The sequence below is a fragment of the Ovis aries genome, chromosome 18 (assembly GCF_016772045.2).
Source record: "Ovis aries strain OAR_USU_Benz2616 breed Rambouillet chromosome 18, ARS-UI_Ramb_v3.0, whole genome shotgun sequence".
In the NCBI taxonomy this organism is placed as follows: domain Eukaryota; kingdom Metazoa; phylum Chordata; class Mammalia; order Artiodactyla; family Bovidae; genus Ovis; species Ovis aries.
The window spans coordinates 1,696,299-1,717,685 of NC_056071.1; the positions used below are offsets into that span (position 1 = coordinate 1,696,299).

Below are 21,387 nucleotides of genomic sequence, written 5' to 3' on the forward strand. Positions count from 1 at the left end.
GTGCAGGGACTCTCAAGAGTCTTCTCCAACACTACGGTTCAAAGCATCAATTCTTCAGCGCTCAGGTATCTTCATGGTCCAACTCTCACATCCACACATGACTACTGGAAAAACCACAGTTTATATGAACCTCTGTCGGTAAAGTAATGTCTGCTTTTTAATATGCTGTCTAGGTTGGTCATAGCTTTTCTTCCAAAGAGCAAGCATCTTTTAATTTTATGGCTGCAGTCACCATCTGCAGTGATTCTAGAGCCCAAGAAAATAAAGTCTGTAATTGTTTCCCTTCTTTCCCCATCTATGAGCTATGAAATGATGGGACCAGATGCCATGATCTTCATTTTTGAATGCTGAGTTTTAAACCAGCTTTTTCACGCTCCTATTCTTTCATCAAGAGGCTCTTTAGTTCTTCTTCACTTTCTGCCATAAGGGTAGTGTCATCTGCATATCTAAGTTTATTAATATTTCTCCCTGCAATCTTGATTCCAGCTTGTGCTTCATCGACACCAGCATTCCACATGATGTACTCTGCATATAAGTTAAATAAGCAGGGCGACAATATACAGCCTTGACGTACTCCTTTTCCTATTTGGAACCAGGCTGTTGTTCCATGTCCAGTTCTAACTGTTGTTTCTTGACCTGCATATAGGTTTCTCAGGAAGCAGGTAAGATGGTGAGGTATCCCCATCTCTTGAAGAATTTTCCACAGTTTGCGGTGATCCAAAGAGTCAAAGGCTTTATCATAGTAAATTAAGCAGAAGTGGATGTTTTTCTGAAACTCTCTTGCTTTTTCAATGATCTAACTGATACTGGCAATTGGATCTGGTTCCTCTGTCTTTTCTAAATCCAGCTTGAACATCTGGAAGTTCTCAGTTCATGTATTGCTGAAGCCTGGCTTGGAGAATGTTGAGCATTACTTTGCTATCATGTGAGATGAGTGCAACTATGCAGTAGTTTGAACATTCTTTGGCATTGCCTTTCTTTGGGATTGGAATGAAAACTGACCTTTTCCAGTTTTGTGGCCACTGCTGAGTTTTCCAAATTTGCTGGCATACTGAGTGCAGAGCTTTCACAGCATTATCTTTGAGGATTTGAAATAGCTCAGCTAGTATTTCATCACCTCCACTACCTTTGTTCGTAGTGATGCTTCCTAAGGCCAACTTTACTTTGCATCCCACGAGGTGTGGCTCTAGGTGAGATCAGAACATTGTCATTATCTGGGTCATGAAGATCTTTTTTGTACAGTTCTTCTGTGTATTCTTGCCACCTCTTCTTAATATCTTCTGCTTCTGTTAGATCCATAGCATTTCTGTCCTTTATTGTGCCCATCTTTGCATGAAATGTTCCCTTGGTATCTCTAATTTTCTTGAAGAGATCTCTAGTCTTTCCCATTCTATTGTTTTCCTCTATTTCTTCGCACTGATCACTGAGGAAGGCTCTCATCTCTCCTTGCTATTCTTTGGAAATTTGCATTCAGATTGGTATATCTTTCTTTTTCTCCTTTGCCTTTCCCTTCTCTTTTCTCAGCTATTTGTAAGGCCTCCTCGGACAACCATTTCGCCTTTTAGCATTTCTTCTCGGGAATGATTTTGATCACCACCTCCGGTACAAATCACTAACCTTCGTCCACAGTTCTTCAGGCACTTTATCTATCAGATATAATAGCTTGAATCTATTTGTCAATTCTGCTGTATAATCGTAAGGGATCTGATTTAGGTCATATCTGAATGGTCTAGTGGTCTTCCCTACTTTTTTCAATTGAAATCTGAATTTTCCAATAAGGAATTCATGATCTGAGCCACAGTCAGCTCCTCGTCTTGTTTTGGTGACTGTATAGAGCTTCTCCATCTTTGGCTGCAAAAAATATAATCAATCTGATTTCAGTGTTGTCCATCTGTTGATGTCCATGTGTTGAGCTTCTCTTGTGTTGTTTGAAGAGAGTGTTTGCTATAACCAATGCGTTCTCTTGGCAAAACTGTTAGCCTTTGCCCTGCTTCATTTTGTACTCCAAGGCCAAGCTTGCCTGTTACTCCAGGTGTCTTTTGACGTCTCAATTTTTCATTCCAGTTAGTTCTAGAAGGTCTTGTAGGTTTTCATAGAACCATTCAACTTTAGCTTCTTTGGCATTAGCGGTTGGGGCATAGAGTTGGATTACTATGAAACTGAATGATTTGCCTTGGAAATGAACAGAGATCATTCTGTCGTTTTTGAGACTGCACCTAAGTACTGCATTTCACACTCTTTTTGTTGACTATGAGAGCTACTCTACTTCTTCTAAGGGATTCTTGCCCACAGTCTAAGCAGACTGAAATGCACTGGGCAAAAGGTTTGCAACAAGGAGATTGGATAGCTCAAAAAACTGAATACAGGCCAATACTGTTAGATGGTTCTAAAAAAGGAGAATGTGAGTCAAACCTGAGGAAGCAGAGAGAATTCAGATCTTATGGGACCTTGTAGATCAATTAAGGATTCCCATTTTATTCTAAAAGCAGCAGAAAGTCACAAAATAATTTTAAACAGTAACAAAATAAGACTTGTATTTTTAAAAGATTACTGGAGAAAGAATCAGTTGCTTACAATAATCTAAAAGAGTCACAAACTATTAGTAGTGATGAGAGGTCCCCCAAGTTAATGGCTACAAAATCAACAGCACCAATGATCAAATGTAATAAAAGAAAAAAATCCTAAATATGCATAGACCAAATGTCTAGGAATAAATTCAATAAAGTATAAAAAGAATTTATAAAGAAAACTGTAAAACTCACAACAAATAAATGGCAATGTATACTATGTCAATTCTCAAGTTAATACTCAATGCATTTCCCAATAATATCCCCAAAGAAACTTGATACACTGGTTTTAAATACTTATGGAATATTTTATTCCATATATATTATTCCATATATATATTTCACATATTATTCCATATATGTATTTCATATATATTATTCCATATATGTATTTCATATATATTATTCCATATACATTTTATATACATTATTCCATATATATTTCATATACATTATATGTGATGGATTATGAAAGAATGAAAGTCTAAGAAAAATAATTCTGAAAATAAAAGAGTAAGTTCTGACTCACAGATTTCAAAGCTTAATATAAAGTTATTTGAAACAAAGTAATACAGTAACAGTGCTTAAAGAAAATAAAATAAAGAAATTAAAACCAAACCCAAACATATGGTAGCTGATACAGGTGATACTAAAGAAAATAATGAGGAAAGGATCCAACGCTTAATGCTGATGCTAGTTTTTCATACCAAAAAAAAAAAAAAAAACCCAATTCCTAACTTCCCCCCAGACTGACCTAAATGCAAAAAGATAAATAACAAAAACCTCTCAATGATTAGCAGACATTAAAATTAAAATTTTAAATTAAATTTAAAAATTAAAATCCAATAAAAACAGAAATCATAGAAGACTCATGAGCTTCAATTGAAAAACTGAAATATTATATCCCAGAAGAGAATATCACAATGGATAGTAAGTACCATTTTCTATGTTATTATTACTCTAATGACTAACCTTAACTCTCTTGGCTGCATTATAAATTAAGAATGCTGGATGAGATGATCTCCAAGATCCTTGATAACATAGGTGTTGTATAATAGTATCTTTTTTCCTTTTAAAACATTAATTCAGGAAACACTTAAAGCACATATTAATAAACTTCATATCCATATATCCAGCACCCAGAATTAATAACTCAGGCAAATGAAAATTAAAATGAGGTATCATTTCACACCCTTCAAATCTGCAAAAATGTTAAAATCTGACAATTTCAAGTATAGGCTAGGATATTAGAAAAAGTAATGTCCATATACTGCTGATAAGCATATACTGACATTTTAGAGAATTTAGCAACATCTAGTAAAGTTAAAGATATTCACAATCTATTTCCCAGCAGTTTCACTTCCACGAGTCTTTCTATAAAGAAATACATGCAAAGAAATGTGTACAAATGATCACTGCAGCACTGCAATAGAAAAGGAAACAACTCAAATATCCATTAACAGTGAGACACACATATTTGATATATTGTACAATGGAGTACTATACAGCAGTTAAACTAAACTAGAGCTACATGTATCAACATACATATGCCAAAAAATAGTAAAAAGAAAAAAAACTGAAAGATACACACAATATCACTTCACAAAAATTTTAAAACACAAAATCCAATACCACATATATCATTCACAGATACAAGTACATATATACAGTAAAAGTATAATCAAGGGTATGAAATTCAAGAACCCCGGAATCATTATTACCTTAGGTAAAGAGAGAATTAATAGGACTTGGGCATGAGGTGGCTACAAGTGAATATGTAAGACTGCATTTGTTTCTCAAAGGATCAAAATTTGCATAATTTATAGTTCTGAGTGGTGACTAAATGAGTATTTGCTATATTATTTACTCTGTTTTAAATGTTTTTAATTAAAATATACATATATATTTTAAAAAGAAGAAAGTGAACATATAATATCCAAGCTGAAAATTACCTGGGAGATCACCTAATCCCACCTGTTTCCTTTATAAAAAAGGACTAAGGAAAGATGTCAGAGTAAGAAAACAAAATGAATACTATTGTAAATTATTGCCATTTTAAACAAAGTAGGTAGCTAAACAGCACATACAGGAATTAGATCTTAATTGTTTGAAAGAAAACCTTAGTAGGCTAAAGAGTGATCAGCTCCAATTTGTCAAAATCTGGTGCACGCGCACACACACCCCTTCCTAGAAATGCCTTGTCAATTCAGGGCATGCACAGGCAGTGAAGTGGGTCTCTGGCCCAAGCCCAGGCTGACTTCTAGCTCATCTTTACTTAAAAGTATTAAAAGTTCTGAAGCCTAGAGTTCATTAGTCCCAAGAGCTATCTAAAAGTAGTCCTGAACTAACTATAAGGCAGTTCATTTATCCAATACTTACAAATATCTAAAAGATTACATGAAGAAAAAAGAGACAGCAAGTATTTACTGTTCATGTCGAATTTTAAATCCATAAGTAAATAAATCATTTAATTTTAGCTGAGATGTGACCTACCTATTTTCCAACTGAGAACCATCTATTTTTAAATTCACCCCTCCCTACCTTTCATCTATCCAAAAGATCAAAGAGGAATTTTGAGAGGGAGGGAGTAGACTGACTCTTCATTGAGTTAAGTGAAACCTAAGATTTCGCTTTTTCATTTTGAAGATAATTTGAAATATACTACACTGGGTAATAGTTAAATTTAAAGACATAGAAGCCTTTAAATGCAGAAATCTAGTTTTATGTATACAGAAGTCTAACATCAGTTCAGCTTTTCTATTACACTTAAGTGTTCTCAGTTTCAACATTATATCAACTTTTAAGAAGCAGTTCCATTTTAACAAGCACACTATACCCCTATGTTAGCTACCAATTTTATCCATTTAATTTTCTATTTTCCTTTTCTATCCTTTAAACATGTTTAATATGCCCTAGTCCATTTCGGCTGCTTATTTAACAAAATATCATAGACTGGATGGTGTATAAACAACAGAAATTTATTTCTCACAGTTCTGGAGCCAGGAAGTCCAAGTTAAAGCACCAACAGATTTGATATCTGGTGAGAATCAGCTTCCTGCTTCATAGATGATGGTCTTCTGGCTATATACTCACATGACAGAAAAAGGGAAGGAGCTCTTTGGAGTTTTTCAAAGGGCACTAATTCCATCAGAAGGGCTCCATTCTGAAAACCTTATCACCTCCCAAAGGCCACTTAATGCCATCACAATGGCAGCAGGTTAGGAGGGGTGTTAGGATTTCCATATATGAATGGGGGGTGGGGGGCGCTACAGAAACTCTCATAACCACAGCAAAATGTATGAAAAATTTAATATGAATGAGGCAGCTTCACTAATTAGAAAAGCATCTCATTTCTAAAGAGCACTACATTTGGATTATCTTTAACAGCAGTTTTCCATCGTCAACACAGAATACAACTCACCTCAGAAAACTAGGAAAGAAAAATTTTATCTAATTACTCTTTGTATGAAATACGGTTTATCAATCAGTATACATGTCAAATGTAACAGCTGCTCAAAAGATACCTTTTGTTTTTAATTCTCAAAACAAAAACTTAACTTATTAGCAAAGGTAAATATTTAGTATCCTTATTCATGGCACACCAAAAGGTTATCAACATTGACAAATACACACAAGGCACAATTAACAGAATTCCTAAAAAAAAAAATACTAAGGTAATAAGCTGGAAATTAACCTATATTTCTCCCTGTGACCTATTAGCTCTATATCGAAAACAATGCTGAGCGTCTCACCCTTTCCCTTCTGAAGAACAGAATGATGCTTTACATATAAGAGATTAAGAAAGTATTTTTTGGAAAGTATGAGGAAATTCCTGTAGTGGCATCTGCAGTGCTAGAGCGATCATCCGAGAGGAAAATAACATCACTTTTAGAAAGGGTGCTAGAGAGTACAAAGAAGTGACAAAATGTGACACCTGTCCATACAGAGTGGTACACATATAATCATTATTATTCTCTGTACTGTCTGTATGTTTAATTTGGAAGGAAAATTCAGGATTTACTCTGCATCACAAAGAATATAAAATAAATGAGTTAGCATAATGGCTACATCTCACAAGGGCAATTTTTTTTTAACTGAAAAAGAGTTGCTTTACAGTATTGCATTGGTTTCTATCAAACATCAACATGAATCAGCCATAGGTTGACCCATGCCCCTCCTACTTGAATGTTTTAAAACAGGGTAAAAACTCATCTGCATGGGATAAATACATATACCTCCCCATTCCAGCCCTGTAGGTTGTTACAGAGCTCCTTTAGTTCCCTGAGTAACACAGCAAATTCCCATTGACTATGTACATACGGTAATAACGTTTCCACCTTACTCTCTCAGCCACACCTCCCACCCTTTCCTTCCCCACTCTATCCTCAAGCCCCGTGGGTAAGTCTGTTCTCAACATCTGTGTTTCCATTGCTGCTCTGCAAACAGGGTCATCAGTACCATCTTTCTAGATTTCAAATACATGCTTTAGTATACAATAACTGTTTTTCTCTTTCTGACTTACTTCACTCTGTATAATAGGCTCTAGGTTCATCTACCTCATTAGGACTGACTCAAATGTGTGCCTTTTTATGGCTGAGTAATGCAGGTCAGGAAGCAACAGTTAGAACTGGCCATGGAACAACAGACTGGTTTCAAACAGGAAAACGAGTACGTCAGGGCTGTATATTGTCACCCTGCTTATTTAACTTATATGCAGAGTACATCATGAGAAACGCTGGACTGGAAGAAACACAAGCTGGAATCAAGATTGCTGGGAGAAATATCAAGAACCTCAGATATGCAGATGACACCACCCTTATGGCAGAAAGTGAAGAGGAACTAAAAAGCCTCTTGATGAAAGTCAAAGAGGAGAACGAAAAGTTGGCTTAAAGCTCAACATTCAGAAAACGAAGATCATGGCATCCAATCCCATCACTTCATGGGAAATAGATGGGGAAACAGTGAAAACAATGTCAGACTTTATTTTTGGGGCTCCAAAATCACTGCAGATGGTGATTGCAGCCATGAAATTAAAAGACACTTACTCCTTGGAAGAAAAGTTATGAGCAACCTAGATAGCATATTCAATAGCAGAGACATTACTTTGCCAACAAAGGTCCATCTAGTCAAGGCTATGGTTTTCCAGTGGTCATGTATAGATGTGAGAGTTGGACTGTGAAGAAAGCTGAGCTCTGAAGAACTGATGCTTTTGAACTGTGGTGTTGGAGAAGACTCTTGAGAGTCCCTTCGACTGCATGGAGATCCAACCAGTCCATTCTGAAGGAGACCAGCCCTGGGATTTCTTTGGAAGGAATGATGCTAAAGCTGAAATTCAGTACTTTGGCCACCTCATGAGAAGAGTTGACTCATTGGAAAAGACTGATGCTGGGAGGGATTGGGGGCAGGAGGAGAAGAGGACAACAGACGATGAGATGGCTGGATGGCATCACTGACTCGATGGATGTGAGTCTGAGTGAACTCCGGGAGTTGGTGATGGACAGGGAGGCCTGGCGTGCTGCGATTCATGGGGTCGCAAAGAGTCGGACACGACTGAGCGACTGAACTGAACTAAATATTCCACTGTATATATGCACCACAGCTTCTTTATCCATTTATCTGTTGATGGCCATCTAGGTTGCTTCCATGTCCTAGCTACTGTAGATAGGGCTGCAATGAACACTGGGTCACATGTGTCTTTTTTCAATTTTAGTTTCCTCAGGGTATATACCTAGTAGTGGGATTGCTGGGTCATATGGTTTTATTCCTAGTTTTTTAAGGAATCTCCACACTGTTCCCCATAGTGGCTGTATCAATTTGCATTCCCACCAACAGTGCAAGTTTTCTCCATACCCACTGTAGCATTTACTGTTTGTAGATTTCTTGATGAGAGCCATTCTGACAGGTCACAGGGGCAATTCTAAGCAGGTCACAGGGGCAATTCTAAGAGTACCTTCTCATGTTCAAGAGGGAGGCTGCTGTCCATGTGCCACAACTACTGAGCCTGCACACTCCAGAGCCCACACATTGTAACGAGAGAAGCCACACAGCAATGAAAACCCAACACAATCAAACCAGAAACAAAAAAAGAGGGAAGCTGCTGAGGTCGAAGTCTATTAGAAACTTGAAATGGATAACTTGTTCCTTTTGATACAAGGAGACAAAAGTTATCAAATGAAAAATTATGGGTAAAGTACTGGCAGCACCTTCATTCAGCTTCTAGCTACATAATTCATGTGCAGCACTACTTTTCTTCAATGTGAAATTCTGAATTACTGAAATTATGTAAAAAGGCACCACCTATTAAGAACTAAAAAAGAGCTACAAGCCTACACACCACGAAGAGGTCAAAAAAAGTTTCATGTTTTATTTCTGTAACATAAAGGGATCTGTGCTTGACTAACCTCAACTGATAGCAAAGGGTACAGAAGATCAACTTCTGGAACACAATGAGATAAAGTCACCACAGTATTCTCCACATTGGCTAGCCACGAGTTTCACCGAAAGAACAGTTTTATGCTACTTGTGTAAGTGTTTAGAGCTCCTATACCGCCACCTTCGTGCTTTATTTGCAGCACAGATGCTGACTTTAATAAATGAAGTCTTACATAGGATTATCTTCTACAATCCACATATGACAGAAGATTCTAGCAGATTTCCTAAAACTGAACTTCAGGAATAATCTTATCTAGTAAGATTCTAGGAAGACTGGAATAGGAAATGGCAACCCACTCCAGGATTCTTGCCTGGAAAATTCCATGGACAGAGGAACCTTGCAGGCTTCAGTCCAAAGGGTCGCTGAGAGGAAGGAGGACAGAACCATTGAGCAAAGCACAGTAAGAGTCTGTCTCCAAAACTTTTTCTTTCAGGTCAACCTTATAATTCACTTGCTATTGTCACATCAACAAGAGAGGTCAAAAATAAAGCAAATTACAGAAGTGATTTGACTTTGGACTAACAATACTATTAAGATCTGCTGTTTATTTCTAATGTATTACCAAATATAAAATAAATTCACATACTAAGTACTTCCCCAAATAATATTTCTATGGAAAGGTTAAAAATTTAAGTAGAGAAAACATGAAAATATACCAAGGTTCCAATAACCTGTCCATTACTAATCAACTTGTTTTCTCGGGCAAAACACTAACTCAGTTATAAGGTCAGTTTGTAGTTATGAATCTACTTTTTCGAGAATGATCTCATTTGAAAATCATAACCCTCAGAGACAAAGAAAGTAACACCTTTACTTGACAGGAGAGCCAAGCCTTTGAATGCTAAACGGCTTGTTCATACCCACTAGGAAATTAGAGAAGAATGAACCACGATCTTCCGACACCAAACTTAGCGTTTCTTCCTCCACATCAATGGTTCTCCACGGCTTCCGTTCATTGAACCTGTGGAGACTCTGAAGCACTTAGAATTTCATATATAATTTTATGATGTTCACAGTCACAAGACTTAGAATCAAGCAGTAATAACTGTCAGCTAAATTTCATGTGCAAAATGTAGTGGTCAAAAAAGAAAATACTAGCCTTATTTCTTTTTCAAATAGACCTATACTTAATGATCTTCTCTAAACTTCCTATCCATAATGCTATTTACATGTTAAAGATAAGAGATAACTTAGATCAAAGCACTTTAAGTGACATTTCTGAGATTAAATGAAAAGTCAGCAAAGAAATTTATCATGTATTTATTAATAAGTCATCTCATTATAAATCTGTTTAAATAGAATCTTTAAGTATTTCAAACATCACACATTTTGAACAAAGGATATAGGCTTGTATATTAACACTAATTCCACTTACTATAATTTTTCTTTATTTCCTATATTAGAAGAAAAAGTCCCATTTCCTCCAGTAACTGCTATGGTCAGAAAAGGCATCTTGTTAAAGGTTGTTTTCTACTAATATCATGTATGTGTGCTGTCATACTGTCAACCCCATGGACTGTAGACAGTCAGCCTCCTCTGTCCATGGAATTTTCCAAGCAAGAATACTGGAGTGGGTTGCCATTTCCTATTCCAGGGCATCTTCCCAACCCGTTTCTTGGGTCTCCTGCACTGGCAGGCAGATTCTTTACCACTATGCCACTTGGGCAGTGATATTCTACTAATGGTATGATATTCTACTAATATTATAGAAAGCATGTAATTGAAAAAAGGTGGGTGAGTATTCTCAAAGCAAAGTTTAACACTCCTCCCAACAGATAGGACAAAACAGTACCATTGTGTGCAGAGTCCTAACTAGGGTCCAGAGGCTCAAAATGTGCCCTGGCTCTGCCACCTGGTGACTTAAAGAAAATCATTTTAAAGGTCTGCAATTCAATTTCCTCATGTATGAAGCAAGAACAGCCCCACTTAGGCCTACAATGGGCTTTCCTAATAGCTCAGTTGGTAAAGAATCCGCCTGCAATGCAGGAGACCCCGGTTCGATTCCTTGGTCGGGAAGATCCCCTAGAGAAGGCATAGGCTACCCACTCCAGTATTCTTGGGTTTCCCTTGTGGCTCAGCTGGTAAAGAATCCACCTGCAATGGGAGAGAACTGGGTTCAATCCCTGGGTTGGGAAGATCCCTTAGCGAAAGGAAAGGCTACTCACTCCAGTATTCTGGCCTGGAGAACTCCATGGACTGTATAGTCCATGGGGTCGCAAAAAGTCGGATACAACTTGGTGACTTTCCCTTTCAGGCCTACAACTCCTATGAATTTATAACCAGATGACAGAATGACAATCATCTCAGAAAAATACCAGAGTATATACAGGCCAAAGTAAGTTTATTTTCTTTATACATATATATACACACACACTCACACACTATGTGCCAGATTGGAGTGGAGGATTGCCACTGAAATATGAAGAATCTAACATGTGACAGACAGTATATAAAGGGAGGAGTGCAGCAATATTCTTTAGAATAAGAGCTGGGAGTAGGCGGCATTGAGTCCACAGACCTGCCGAAGGATTAGAAAGGCACCAGGAGAATGTAGTTCCATTGTTTGACAAACTTTCACATAACATGGTGTTATGCGGAGGATGTCACTAGGACTGAGCACTTTCAAAAAACAGAGACATAAGTCTTGTCTTTGTAGTCCTTACACCTAGCTCAGCTCAGAGTAGCCACAGTAGACACCTAATAAATGTTAGCTAACTATTACTGATAACTAAGTCACCCACACTCTGGTAACACACGCTCTGGTAAACAACAGGAGTCCTTGCCCTTAAAGCCTGAGTTCAAAACCAGTGAGCAAGAAAAACAAAGTAGAGGATAATATGCTAGAGTCCACTATAGATAAGGTGATTTAAAAACATTTAGAAAAACTGAGTAGGAAGACGTCAAAGGATAATATTTCAATGTGCCTATGTGATGGGCATTTCACATACTTTAATCCTCACAACTCTAAGTTTCACCACCCCATTTTACAGATGACAAAACTTGCAGCTCAAAATTAAGTCACTTGTCAAGTGTCAGACAACTAGGGAAAGCCAGAATCAGAAGTAGGATCTAATTCCAAAGCTATTTTCACTATCCACACCATAAGGTCTTTGGTTTTTATACTTTACATTTATAGTGGAGAGAGAGCACGGACTGCCAAAATCAGCCAAAGCTTTGTTGTCCTGAATCATCATGAAAAGAGCATCTAAGACTTTACACAAGCATTTTAACTGAAAAAAATTACTTCTGAAAATTTGTCTTCATAAAAATGAGAAAATTAATTTTTAATAGCTGCATATGTACTTAATATCATGTTTCTACATTTTGACCTATACAAGTATAGGTCTAAACAAAAGGGCAAAACATGACTGAAGAACATTACACGTAATCATTTAGGAAAACAGAAACTTACTTGTAAGCACCATTTCAAGTACTCAGGTTGAAAAAAATTTAGGTTTTGATCCGAAGTTTTGGATTATTCCACTGACTGCATATTGAGAGAAACAATAAATTATTCCAAATATTTAAGGGGAGAGAGGACTGTTTTTGGAGGGGAGAGTAGAGGAGTCATTTAGAAACGATCTATAGTGTAGGGAATAAAACTGATTAAATGTTACATGTCAGAGACACCAGTTAGGTACCCAACAAATCCTGTTAAATGGACTGTGCAAGTGGGATAACAAAGTATCTTCCTTTCACTTCTGACTAACTACGTAAGTTATTTTTTAAAACATGGGGGAAAAAAACCCTGCAAATTTAAGAAATATGAAAGAAAAGCAGCTCATAAAACTTGTGAAAAAGAATTACAATACTGTAATTTGTTATCTCTGTGTAAAGCTAAAACTCCTCAGTAACCCAGCAATGTCAGAGGATGGTGTACATGCTACTGACCACATTAATGCTAGTTAGCAAATACTGACACAGTAAGACTTTCATAGTTTACATTGTAATTTTATAAACAGACATCATTATTTCTTGAAGCCACCTCTTGTTTCTGTTCTGTCACGATAACCAGCTTAACGGGGTTCTGGTCATTCTTAGGGCTTTATCAGCACCATCATTAATATTCATTTCATTAAAAATGTGATAAGTAGCTCAGACTTACAAGCAGGATCTAATTCTAAAGTTATTTCCACTTCTTTTTATCTTCCTAAATTCTAAACTTTTTCACGTGGTTTACAAAACAATCTCTTAGGTAAGGGTACTTACTAGTCAAGAGGTGTGAGATTAACACTTCTCATCCTTCTTGTCCAATTCATTTGACATGATTTACTGGGTACTTCAAGTGCATTTCACCGGTAACTTTTTAAAAGATGCACTTCTGAAGTTTAGGTCATTTCCATTTCAACCTCCCTTCTCCGCGCGCTCCCCCCCCAGACCCCTCCGCCAAAAATCTGGAGTAATTTCCTTTTTTCAATACTGCAGACAGTGGAATGATCCGAAATTATGGGTCATACCCGAATTCCCTTCTGATTGATGGAAGGTAACTTTGGACTATAAATCCCGTATGCCATTAGTTTACCTTTTCAGCAGCACTCTAACCACTTAATAAACATAATACCAAACAGGCTTTGTAATTATTTTTTAACATGTTCACAGGATTGAAAAAAAATTCGGACTAAATTATCTTTCAAGGATCCTAAAACTAACCAAACAGCGTCCATATTAAAATTACTTTTAACAATTTTATGGACTAAAACTAAAACGTCTGTCGCATTAACAGCAAAACCCTCCAACACCATTACGAGTCCCTTTTATTTTCACAACTGGAAAAAAAAGCGGGGGGGTGGAGGGGGGGGGGAACTTGCAGGTTTGCCTTTAATGTCTCCAGCAAACCCAGTAGCTCAGGTTTAATTTCAGAATCGGATGAGTTCTGTGGACACAATCCTTGGGCTTGATTTACCACTTCATTCGCCCTCCCTCCCCAAGAGTCCACCCCCAAAAAAACCCCAACCCGCCAAAGCACACGTCTAAACATTTCTTCACCCTTAAGGCCCAAACCCCGAAAACGGCGAGAATTAGAGCTCCCCTAGGGCGGAGGAGGCCAGCCGACCCTTAGCCCGGGGACCCGGCCAGCGGGGCGAGCCCGCTCGGAGGGCCACCTACCGACTGCCCGCACGCCCCGCCCCGGGCCCGCTCGCGTCCTCTCGGGCGACGAAACCCTCCCTCCGGCGGCGCCTAGCCAGGACTGACAGTCACGGCGGCCGCCGCGGCGGACAGAGGCCTAGTCCTGGCACCGGCCTCTCCAGACCGCGCGCCCCGCGCACCCGCCCCGGAGGCGGCGGGCGTCCCTGCCCTCGCCGGGGCCGGCCCCGCAGGGCACTCGGGCGGCCGCGGGGACAAAGGGGGCGCCGCCGGCCCGGGCCCGTCCTCCACGGCGCAGGCCGTCCTCGGCCGCACTGACCTGTCGTCGCCCCCGCGCCTGGGCCGCGGCCCCAGCAGCAGCGGCCGCCTCTCTGGTCGTCGTCGCCCTCGCCCGCCGCCTCCGCCCGCCACCGCCTCGTTCCCTGTCGCTGCCGCCACCGCCGGCGCTCATGCGGGACCCGCGCTTCGTTCCCCGAAGTCCGAGACCGGGAAAGGGGGCGCAGCGGCCGCAGGAAGCCCCGCGCCCGTCGCCCGCCGCCGCTCCGCCGCTGTCCGTCCGCACCGGGGGTCACAGGGCCCGCCTGCGGGGCTCGGAGGAGCCGAGGGAGGCGCCGCCGCCCGCGGGTTCAGCGCCCGTCGGGAGAAGCGAAGCGCAAGTCGGCGCGGCGGCTGATGGCGAGCGCCCGAGCCGGCGGAGGGCTACGCAGAGGCGGGGTGCGCGAGCGAGCGGAGGGCGCTGTGTCTACGCTCCCGAGAAGGCGAGTCGGGCTCTATCGTCTCCTGCAGTCACCCCGAGCCGAGCGCCACCATCTTGGAAAAAACGCGGATCTCGCGGCCGCGGCGCAAGCCGGGAGGACTGGCTGGGCGGGCCGAGTATCCCGGCAGGCAGCGCGCACCGCCTGGCCCGGCGAGGGCTCCCTGCCTGGACGCAGGGGCGCGGGGCGTGGCCGGGGCGCGCGCGGGAGGGCACCGCGCTCTGCTCCGCCCAAATCGTCGGCTCCGCCCCCCTCCTGCTTGCCGTCCTCGCAGCGCAAAGGCGGCTGGGAAAGGGAAGTGGCTCTCTGGCTGCTCCTCGCAGTCCTACCGGGGTCGGTCGCCATCTTTGCAGCGAGGAGAGGGGGCAGGTCCTCTTTTAAGCCCCTGCGGTCTGTTCCCTGACAGAAAGCAGGCGGTACACTTGGGACATCCCCTGGAGCCCTCTGGAGTGTTGGAGAGTCCTGTGGGCTATCTAACCAGGGAACGTGCCCGAAGTTGGACGTTCCCGATTTTGTTGGGAAATCGCTTCCGAAATTTCGCCAAGCGGTTTTGGTAGCTGCCAAGCTCGCAGTGGGACAGATCCCTTCATATTCTAGGTCGCCGACCCCGAGCCCTTTGTGCTCTGAGCTGCTTTTGTAAACATTGCAGTAATAGGCCCAGAGTGCGGACCAGCTTTCTTTCAAGGGACCAAGGTCATCTGCTTAGGACTTTTGCCTGCAAACGCTGTGTCACTAGCTTACGGGAAGGTAAAAGCCTGTCTCTTGGAATTTTGACATTTCGTAGGTTGTTGATAAAGAGAAAGTGGCCCCTTGATTGACCCTAGCTGGATACAGGCTAATTCTGATCTATTTGACTGAATCCATGTAAAGCCGTGCGTCTTGATTTAGGGCTCTGAAACACTAGCAAAGCTATAATGGGGTCACTAACAATTCAGTCTTAAGGTTTGCAGCTTTTGCTGCTAAGTCCATAAAACACTATGACATCCATTTTATCTAGTATTCAAACTTTGTATATCAACAGCCATACATAGTAGTGAATTTAACTGTCATTCTTAGACCATGTGTTTTATATAGTCATAAATATATGTACACACACAGACACACATACTGCTTCCCAACAAAAATAGAAAAATAATCTGGTGGAATTTTACATTATTAAGGGATAATTCACCAGGGAAGCCCATTCTGAAACAACTAATGATAAATGACAGTGTTAAGTCGTGTCCAATTTTAACGTCATTCCTTCTTTTTTCATTTCTTTCCATTACAGATTCGCATTTGGGAACTTTCAGTCATGTTTTATGGGCGAGACTAGTTAAAATTAGTGTCAAGGATTTATCTTTGCATGTTACCAAAATAGGCAAATGAAAAATTTTAAAGATGTTGTTAAAATGTTACTACAATATCTAGCATGTGAAGATTCTTTTAGCAATTATATTTCCTGTTAAGTAAAAAATAAGTGAAATGTAAGTAAAAAATAATATCAAACATGGCAGAAAACCCTGAGTTCCCAGAAAACTAAAGAGAAACCTGCTCTTAGTTAAATGTCTTAAATGCTGATTCTTTACTAAGATCCAAAAGGATCCCAATTCCTCCTTGGAATCTGGAGAAATATAGCCCTTTTATCTTGTTAATATTAAATAGGCATTCTTACCTGTATCAGACTTATTTCAAAAACCCACTGTGCTCTTTGCCTTGTTCATTTTCAGATTTCAAAAATTTTGCTGGTAGAAATTAGCAACATGAACTTTGTCAGGAATCCTTAGAATCCTAATAGTGTTCCATCTCCATATATATCAGTTTTTATGAATAAATTTTTTCCCAAGTAAGACCCATATTTTCCTTCAGGTACGTTTTCCCAGGAAAATAACTTATTACCTACTAAGTTAAGTAATAAATTTGTTTGACTATTCTATGCAAAATGAGACCCAGTAGTTTCTAAGTTTCCCATTTCAGTGTAAAGTTAAAGGAGCAGTTTAATTTTTTTTCACATAGCTCATTAATTCCTTTAACAAACTTTGAACTTCTACTGTTTACCAAGCTCTGTGCCAGGCTTTTGAAAACAATAAAAGGTCAACAATCTCTATCCTTGCCCTCAAGAACTGTGAGTGAGTACTCACAGTCCAAGAGGAAATCACACCAGTAAAATGACATACTTTTCAAAGTAACCCAACAGTTTTTATGAAACAGTTTGCTCTAGATTGCTGATGAAGTTTTTTTGTGTTTTTTGTGTGTGTGTTTTTTTTGTGTGTGTTTTTTTGTTTGTTTGTTTTTGTTTTTAAATGGCTGTTTTGGTGCTCAGAATTTCTTTTTGATGTGAGTCACAACAGATGAATCAAAATGCATAGACAATTTTTATTTCCTAGCATGCCTTTGGGATCAGGAGAAAGCTGAAAGAATGGAACAAAAAATGGTCGGATACAGTGGGATGAAAGTTACTGTTGGTATATTTAGGTTACATCAAAATGTTACACACACAACTGTAGAAAAAGACTAGGCTTTCGGTGTATGAGTAGCTCTCCATATTTAAGAAACACTGTTGTAGCAAAATTCTGTGAAGACCATTGCCTGACAGGACAAGTGCTCAGCAAATTGTAGTGCTTAGTACTAGCAGTAGTGATCGTTTATCATTACAGACTCCAGGCATAAACTCCTTCACTCCTTCACCTTTGTTCCTACAGATTACCCAAATTTGCACTCCCCTTGATCTTCTGTCTTAAAGTATGAGCCATTCTTCTTCCTTTCTAGAGCTAATGTATATGGGAGTTAGGTGCGTCTCAGGACTTAATCCCTCTCCTATTAATTCCTTCTCCTATTCATTAATTCTCCTCTTAACTTTGTTCATTTTGGAAGACCTATCAGATTATCATTTGCTTCCAAGTCCCTCTTCAACTACTGAAATGTAGTATTTGCTCCCATTTTACTATATATATTGCTTGTATTTATATCAGTATGGCATAATAACCAAATTTAAAAGTAGCTTTTCAATTTTCATGGTATCTGACCTCTTTGCAGCCTTCCACATTGCTAATCTACTGGAAACTGCTTCCTTGATTCCATCATGCTGAGACCTCCGTCCTCTTCTCCTGTGTCTTAGATCACTCCTCAAATCTTTACAGAATGCTAGTCTTCTCTGCTTTTGATTCTCTTGACCCAACATTTTTACACAGTTGCTCACAAAACTTGTTCATGTATATTCTGTGTGCGAGCATGAGTGCTTGCTCAGTTGTGTCCAACTCTGTGCAACCCCATGGATTGTAGCCCACCTGACTCCTCTGTCCATGGAATTCTCCAGGCAAGAATACTGGAGTGGGTTGCCATTCCTTTTTCCAGGGATCTTCCTGACCCAGGGATCGAACCCAAGTCTTCTGCATTGCAGGCAGATTCTTGACTGAATGAGCCACCAGAGATCACTTGTGTCAGTCAGAAATCCGAGTCTGAACCTTGGACACTGACCTCACTCAGAAACTTCAGATATGTATCTTCAACTGCATATTGGAAATTTGTACTGAATGTCCTACATTCACCTCAAATTCATTCACATCTGAAATCAAACTGCTGACTGTGCCCTATTTTCCATCATTCACTGAGATGTGGATAATTGTGTAGGAAAGAGGGTTTTGGAAGAATAAGCAGGAATTGGTTTTTTAAAATGTTAAATTTGAGATGCCTATATGTCTGTAGTACAGAGTGATTGCTAGTCGGCCTCTAAAGTGCATTCTCTTCTTCATCCATGATAGTAGAACACCTGGCCAGATCCATGGTTTCCTATAATAAACTCTCTAGGTGTAGCCATGTCACTGTGCTGGCTAATGGGATGTGAGCAGAAATGATGTGAGCCACTTCAAGATCATACTGTAAAAGAAATGAGATGCTCCTTTCTCTCTGTCCATTTCTGATGGAGTGTGGTAGGGTTGTGAGCTCAAGCAATAGGATGGGCCCCAAGGATTTTCTGAGTGACAGCTTGTATACCAGTGTGAAATTTGGTGTGAGACAGTTCCTCACCCTGTAATAAGACATGGTTACTCTAGATACCTTTCGCTGCAGCTGACTTTGTATCCTTATATCCAAATGAAGAAATCAAGGAAGCAGCTGAATATATATAGGCATCTAGTTAGGGTTGAATGAAACCAAATCATCCTACATTCCCTGACTTGACTGATGACTCCAACATCTGTGGTAGTCCCCAATCGTCATATTAGTAATCTTAGACTTCCTCTTCCTCACTCTGCAGGCAGTTAGCAAGCAAAGTTATATGTGCCTTAACGCATTGGTTTTAGAATTAGCATAGCAAAGTGGTTAAGAGCATAGGCTCACAATTTATTAATAACTGCAAAATAGCTGACTACAACCATAAAACCCTCTCTGATTTGGGCCTCTCATCTATAAGATGGGGTTGTAATGACGATTAAATGTTAATATACAGAAAAGCACCTAGAATGAGTGGGTACGTAGTGTAAGTTAAGTAAGTTCAGTTCAGTTGCTCAGTCGGTTCAGACTCTTTGCCACCCCATGAATCCCAGCATGCCAGGCCTCCCTGTCCATCACCAACTCCCAGAGTTCACTCAGACTCACATCCATCAAGTCAGTGATGCCATCCAGCCATCTCATCCTCTGTCGTCCTCTTCTCCTCCTGCCCCCAATCCCTCCCAGCATCAGAGTCTTCTCCAATGAGTCAACTCTTCACATGAGGTGGCCAAAGTGCTGGAGTTTCAGCGTTAGCATCATTCCTTCCAAAGAAATCCCAGGGCTGATCTCCTTCAGAATGGATTGGTTGGATCTCCTTGCAGTCTAAGGGACTCTCAAGAGTCTTCTCCAACACCACAGTTCAAAAGCGTCAATTCTTCGGCGCTCAGCCTTCATCACAGTCCAACTCTCACATCCATACATGACCGCTGGAAAAACCATAGCCTTGACTAGACAAACCTTAGTCGGCAAAGTAATGTCTCTACTTTTGATTATGCTATCTAGGTTCATAACTTTTCTTCCAAGGAGTAAGCATCTTTTAATTTCATGGCTGCAATCACCATCTGCAGTGATTTTGGAACCCAGAAAAATAAAGTCTGACATGGTTTCCACTGTTTCCCCATCTATTTCCCATGAAGTGATGGGACCACATGCCATGATCTTCGTTTTCTGAATGTTGAGCTTTAAGCCAACTTTTTCACTCTCCTCTTTCACTTTCATCAAGAAGCTTTTGAGTTCCTCTTCACTTTCTGCCATAAGGGTGGTGTCATCTGCATATCTGCAGTTATTGATATTTCTCCTGGCATCTTAATTCCAGCTTGTGCTTCTTCCAGGTCGTGAAGATCTTTTTGGTACAGTTCTTCTGTGTATTCTTGCCACCTCTTCTTAATATCTTCTGCTTCTGTTAGGTCCATACCATTTCTGTCCTTTATTGAGCCCATCTTTGCATGAAATGTTCCCTTGCTATCTGTAATTTTCTTGAAGAGATCTCTAGTCTTTCCCATTCTGTTCTTTTCCTCTATTTCTTTGCACTGATTGCTGAAGAAGGCTTTCTTATCTCTTCTTGCTATTCTTTGGAACTCTGTATTCAGATGGTTATATCTTTGCTTTTCTCCTTTGTTTTTTCCCTCTCTTCTTTTCACAGGTATTTGTAAGGCCTCCCAGACATCCATTTTGCTTTTTTGCATTTATTTTCCATGGGGATGGTCTTGATCCCTGTTTCCTCTACAATGTCACGAACCTCATTCCATAGTTCATCAGGCACTCTATCTATCAGATCTAGGCCCTTAAATCTATTTCTCACTTCCACTGTATAATCATAAGGGATTTGATTTAGGTCATACCTGAATGGTCTAGCACTTTTCCCTACTTTCTTCAATTTAAGTCTGAATCTGGTAATAAGGAGTTCATGATCTGAGCCACAGTCAGCTCCTGGTTTTGTTTTTGTTGACTGTATAGAGCTTCTCCATCTTTGGCTGCAAAGAATATAATCAGTCTGATTTCGGTGTTGACCGTCTGGTGATGTCCATGTGTAGAGTCTTCTCTTGTGTTGTTGGAAGAGGGTGTTTGCTATGACCAGTGCATTTTCTTGGCAAAACTCTATTACTCTTTGCCCTGCTTCATTCCACATTCCAAGGCCAAATTTGCCTGTTTCTCCAGGTGTTTCTTGACTTCCTACTTTGGCATTCCAGTCCCCTATAATGAAAAGGACATCTTTTGGGGGTATTAGCTCTAAAAGGTCTTGTAGGTCTTCATAGAACTGTTCAACTTCAGCTTCTTCAGCATTACTGGTTGGGGCATAGACTTGGATTACTGTGATATTGAATGGTTTGATCATTCTGTGGTTTTTGAGATTGGATCCAAGTACTGCATTTTGGACTCTTGTTGACCATGATGGCTACTCCATTTCTTCTGAGGGATTCCTGCCCGCAGTAGTAGATATAATCGTCATCTGAGTTAAATTCACCCATTCTAGTCCATTTTAGTTTGCTAATTCCTAGAATGTTGACGTTCACTCTTGCCATCTCTTGTTTGACCACTTCCAATTTGCCTTGATTCATGGACCTGACATTCCAGGTTC

At 40.2% G+C, this 21,387-nt stretch overlaps 1 protein-coding gene across 15 annotated transcripts in view; it reads right to left on the reverse strand.

Annotated features, from left to right (window-relative positions):
* UBE3A (ubiquitin protein ligase E3A) overlaps positions 1-14,916 on the reverse strand; it is a 96,633-nt gene extending 81,717 nt beyond the window's left edge. For 9 of the 15 annotated variants that reach the window (XM_042235014.1, XM_042235012.1, XM_015101848.3 and 6 more), the window contains exon 1: positions 14,405-14,916. The gene's annotated coding sequence lies outside the window, so the exon portion shown is untranslated. Of the gene's footprint in view, positions 1-3,539; positions 6,321-12,412; positions 12,488-13,209; positions 14,112-14,404 lie in introns of those variants that run through there. The other 6 variants (XM_060401544.1, XM_060401546.1, XM_060401547.1 and 3 more) reach the window with 4 other exon arrangements.
* Between the last annotated feature and the right edge of the window lie 6,471 nt (positions 14,917-21,387).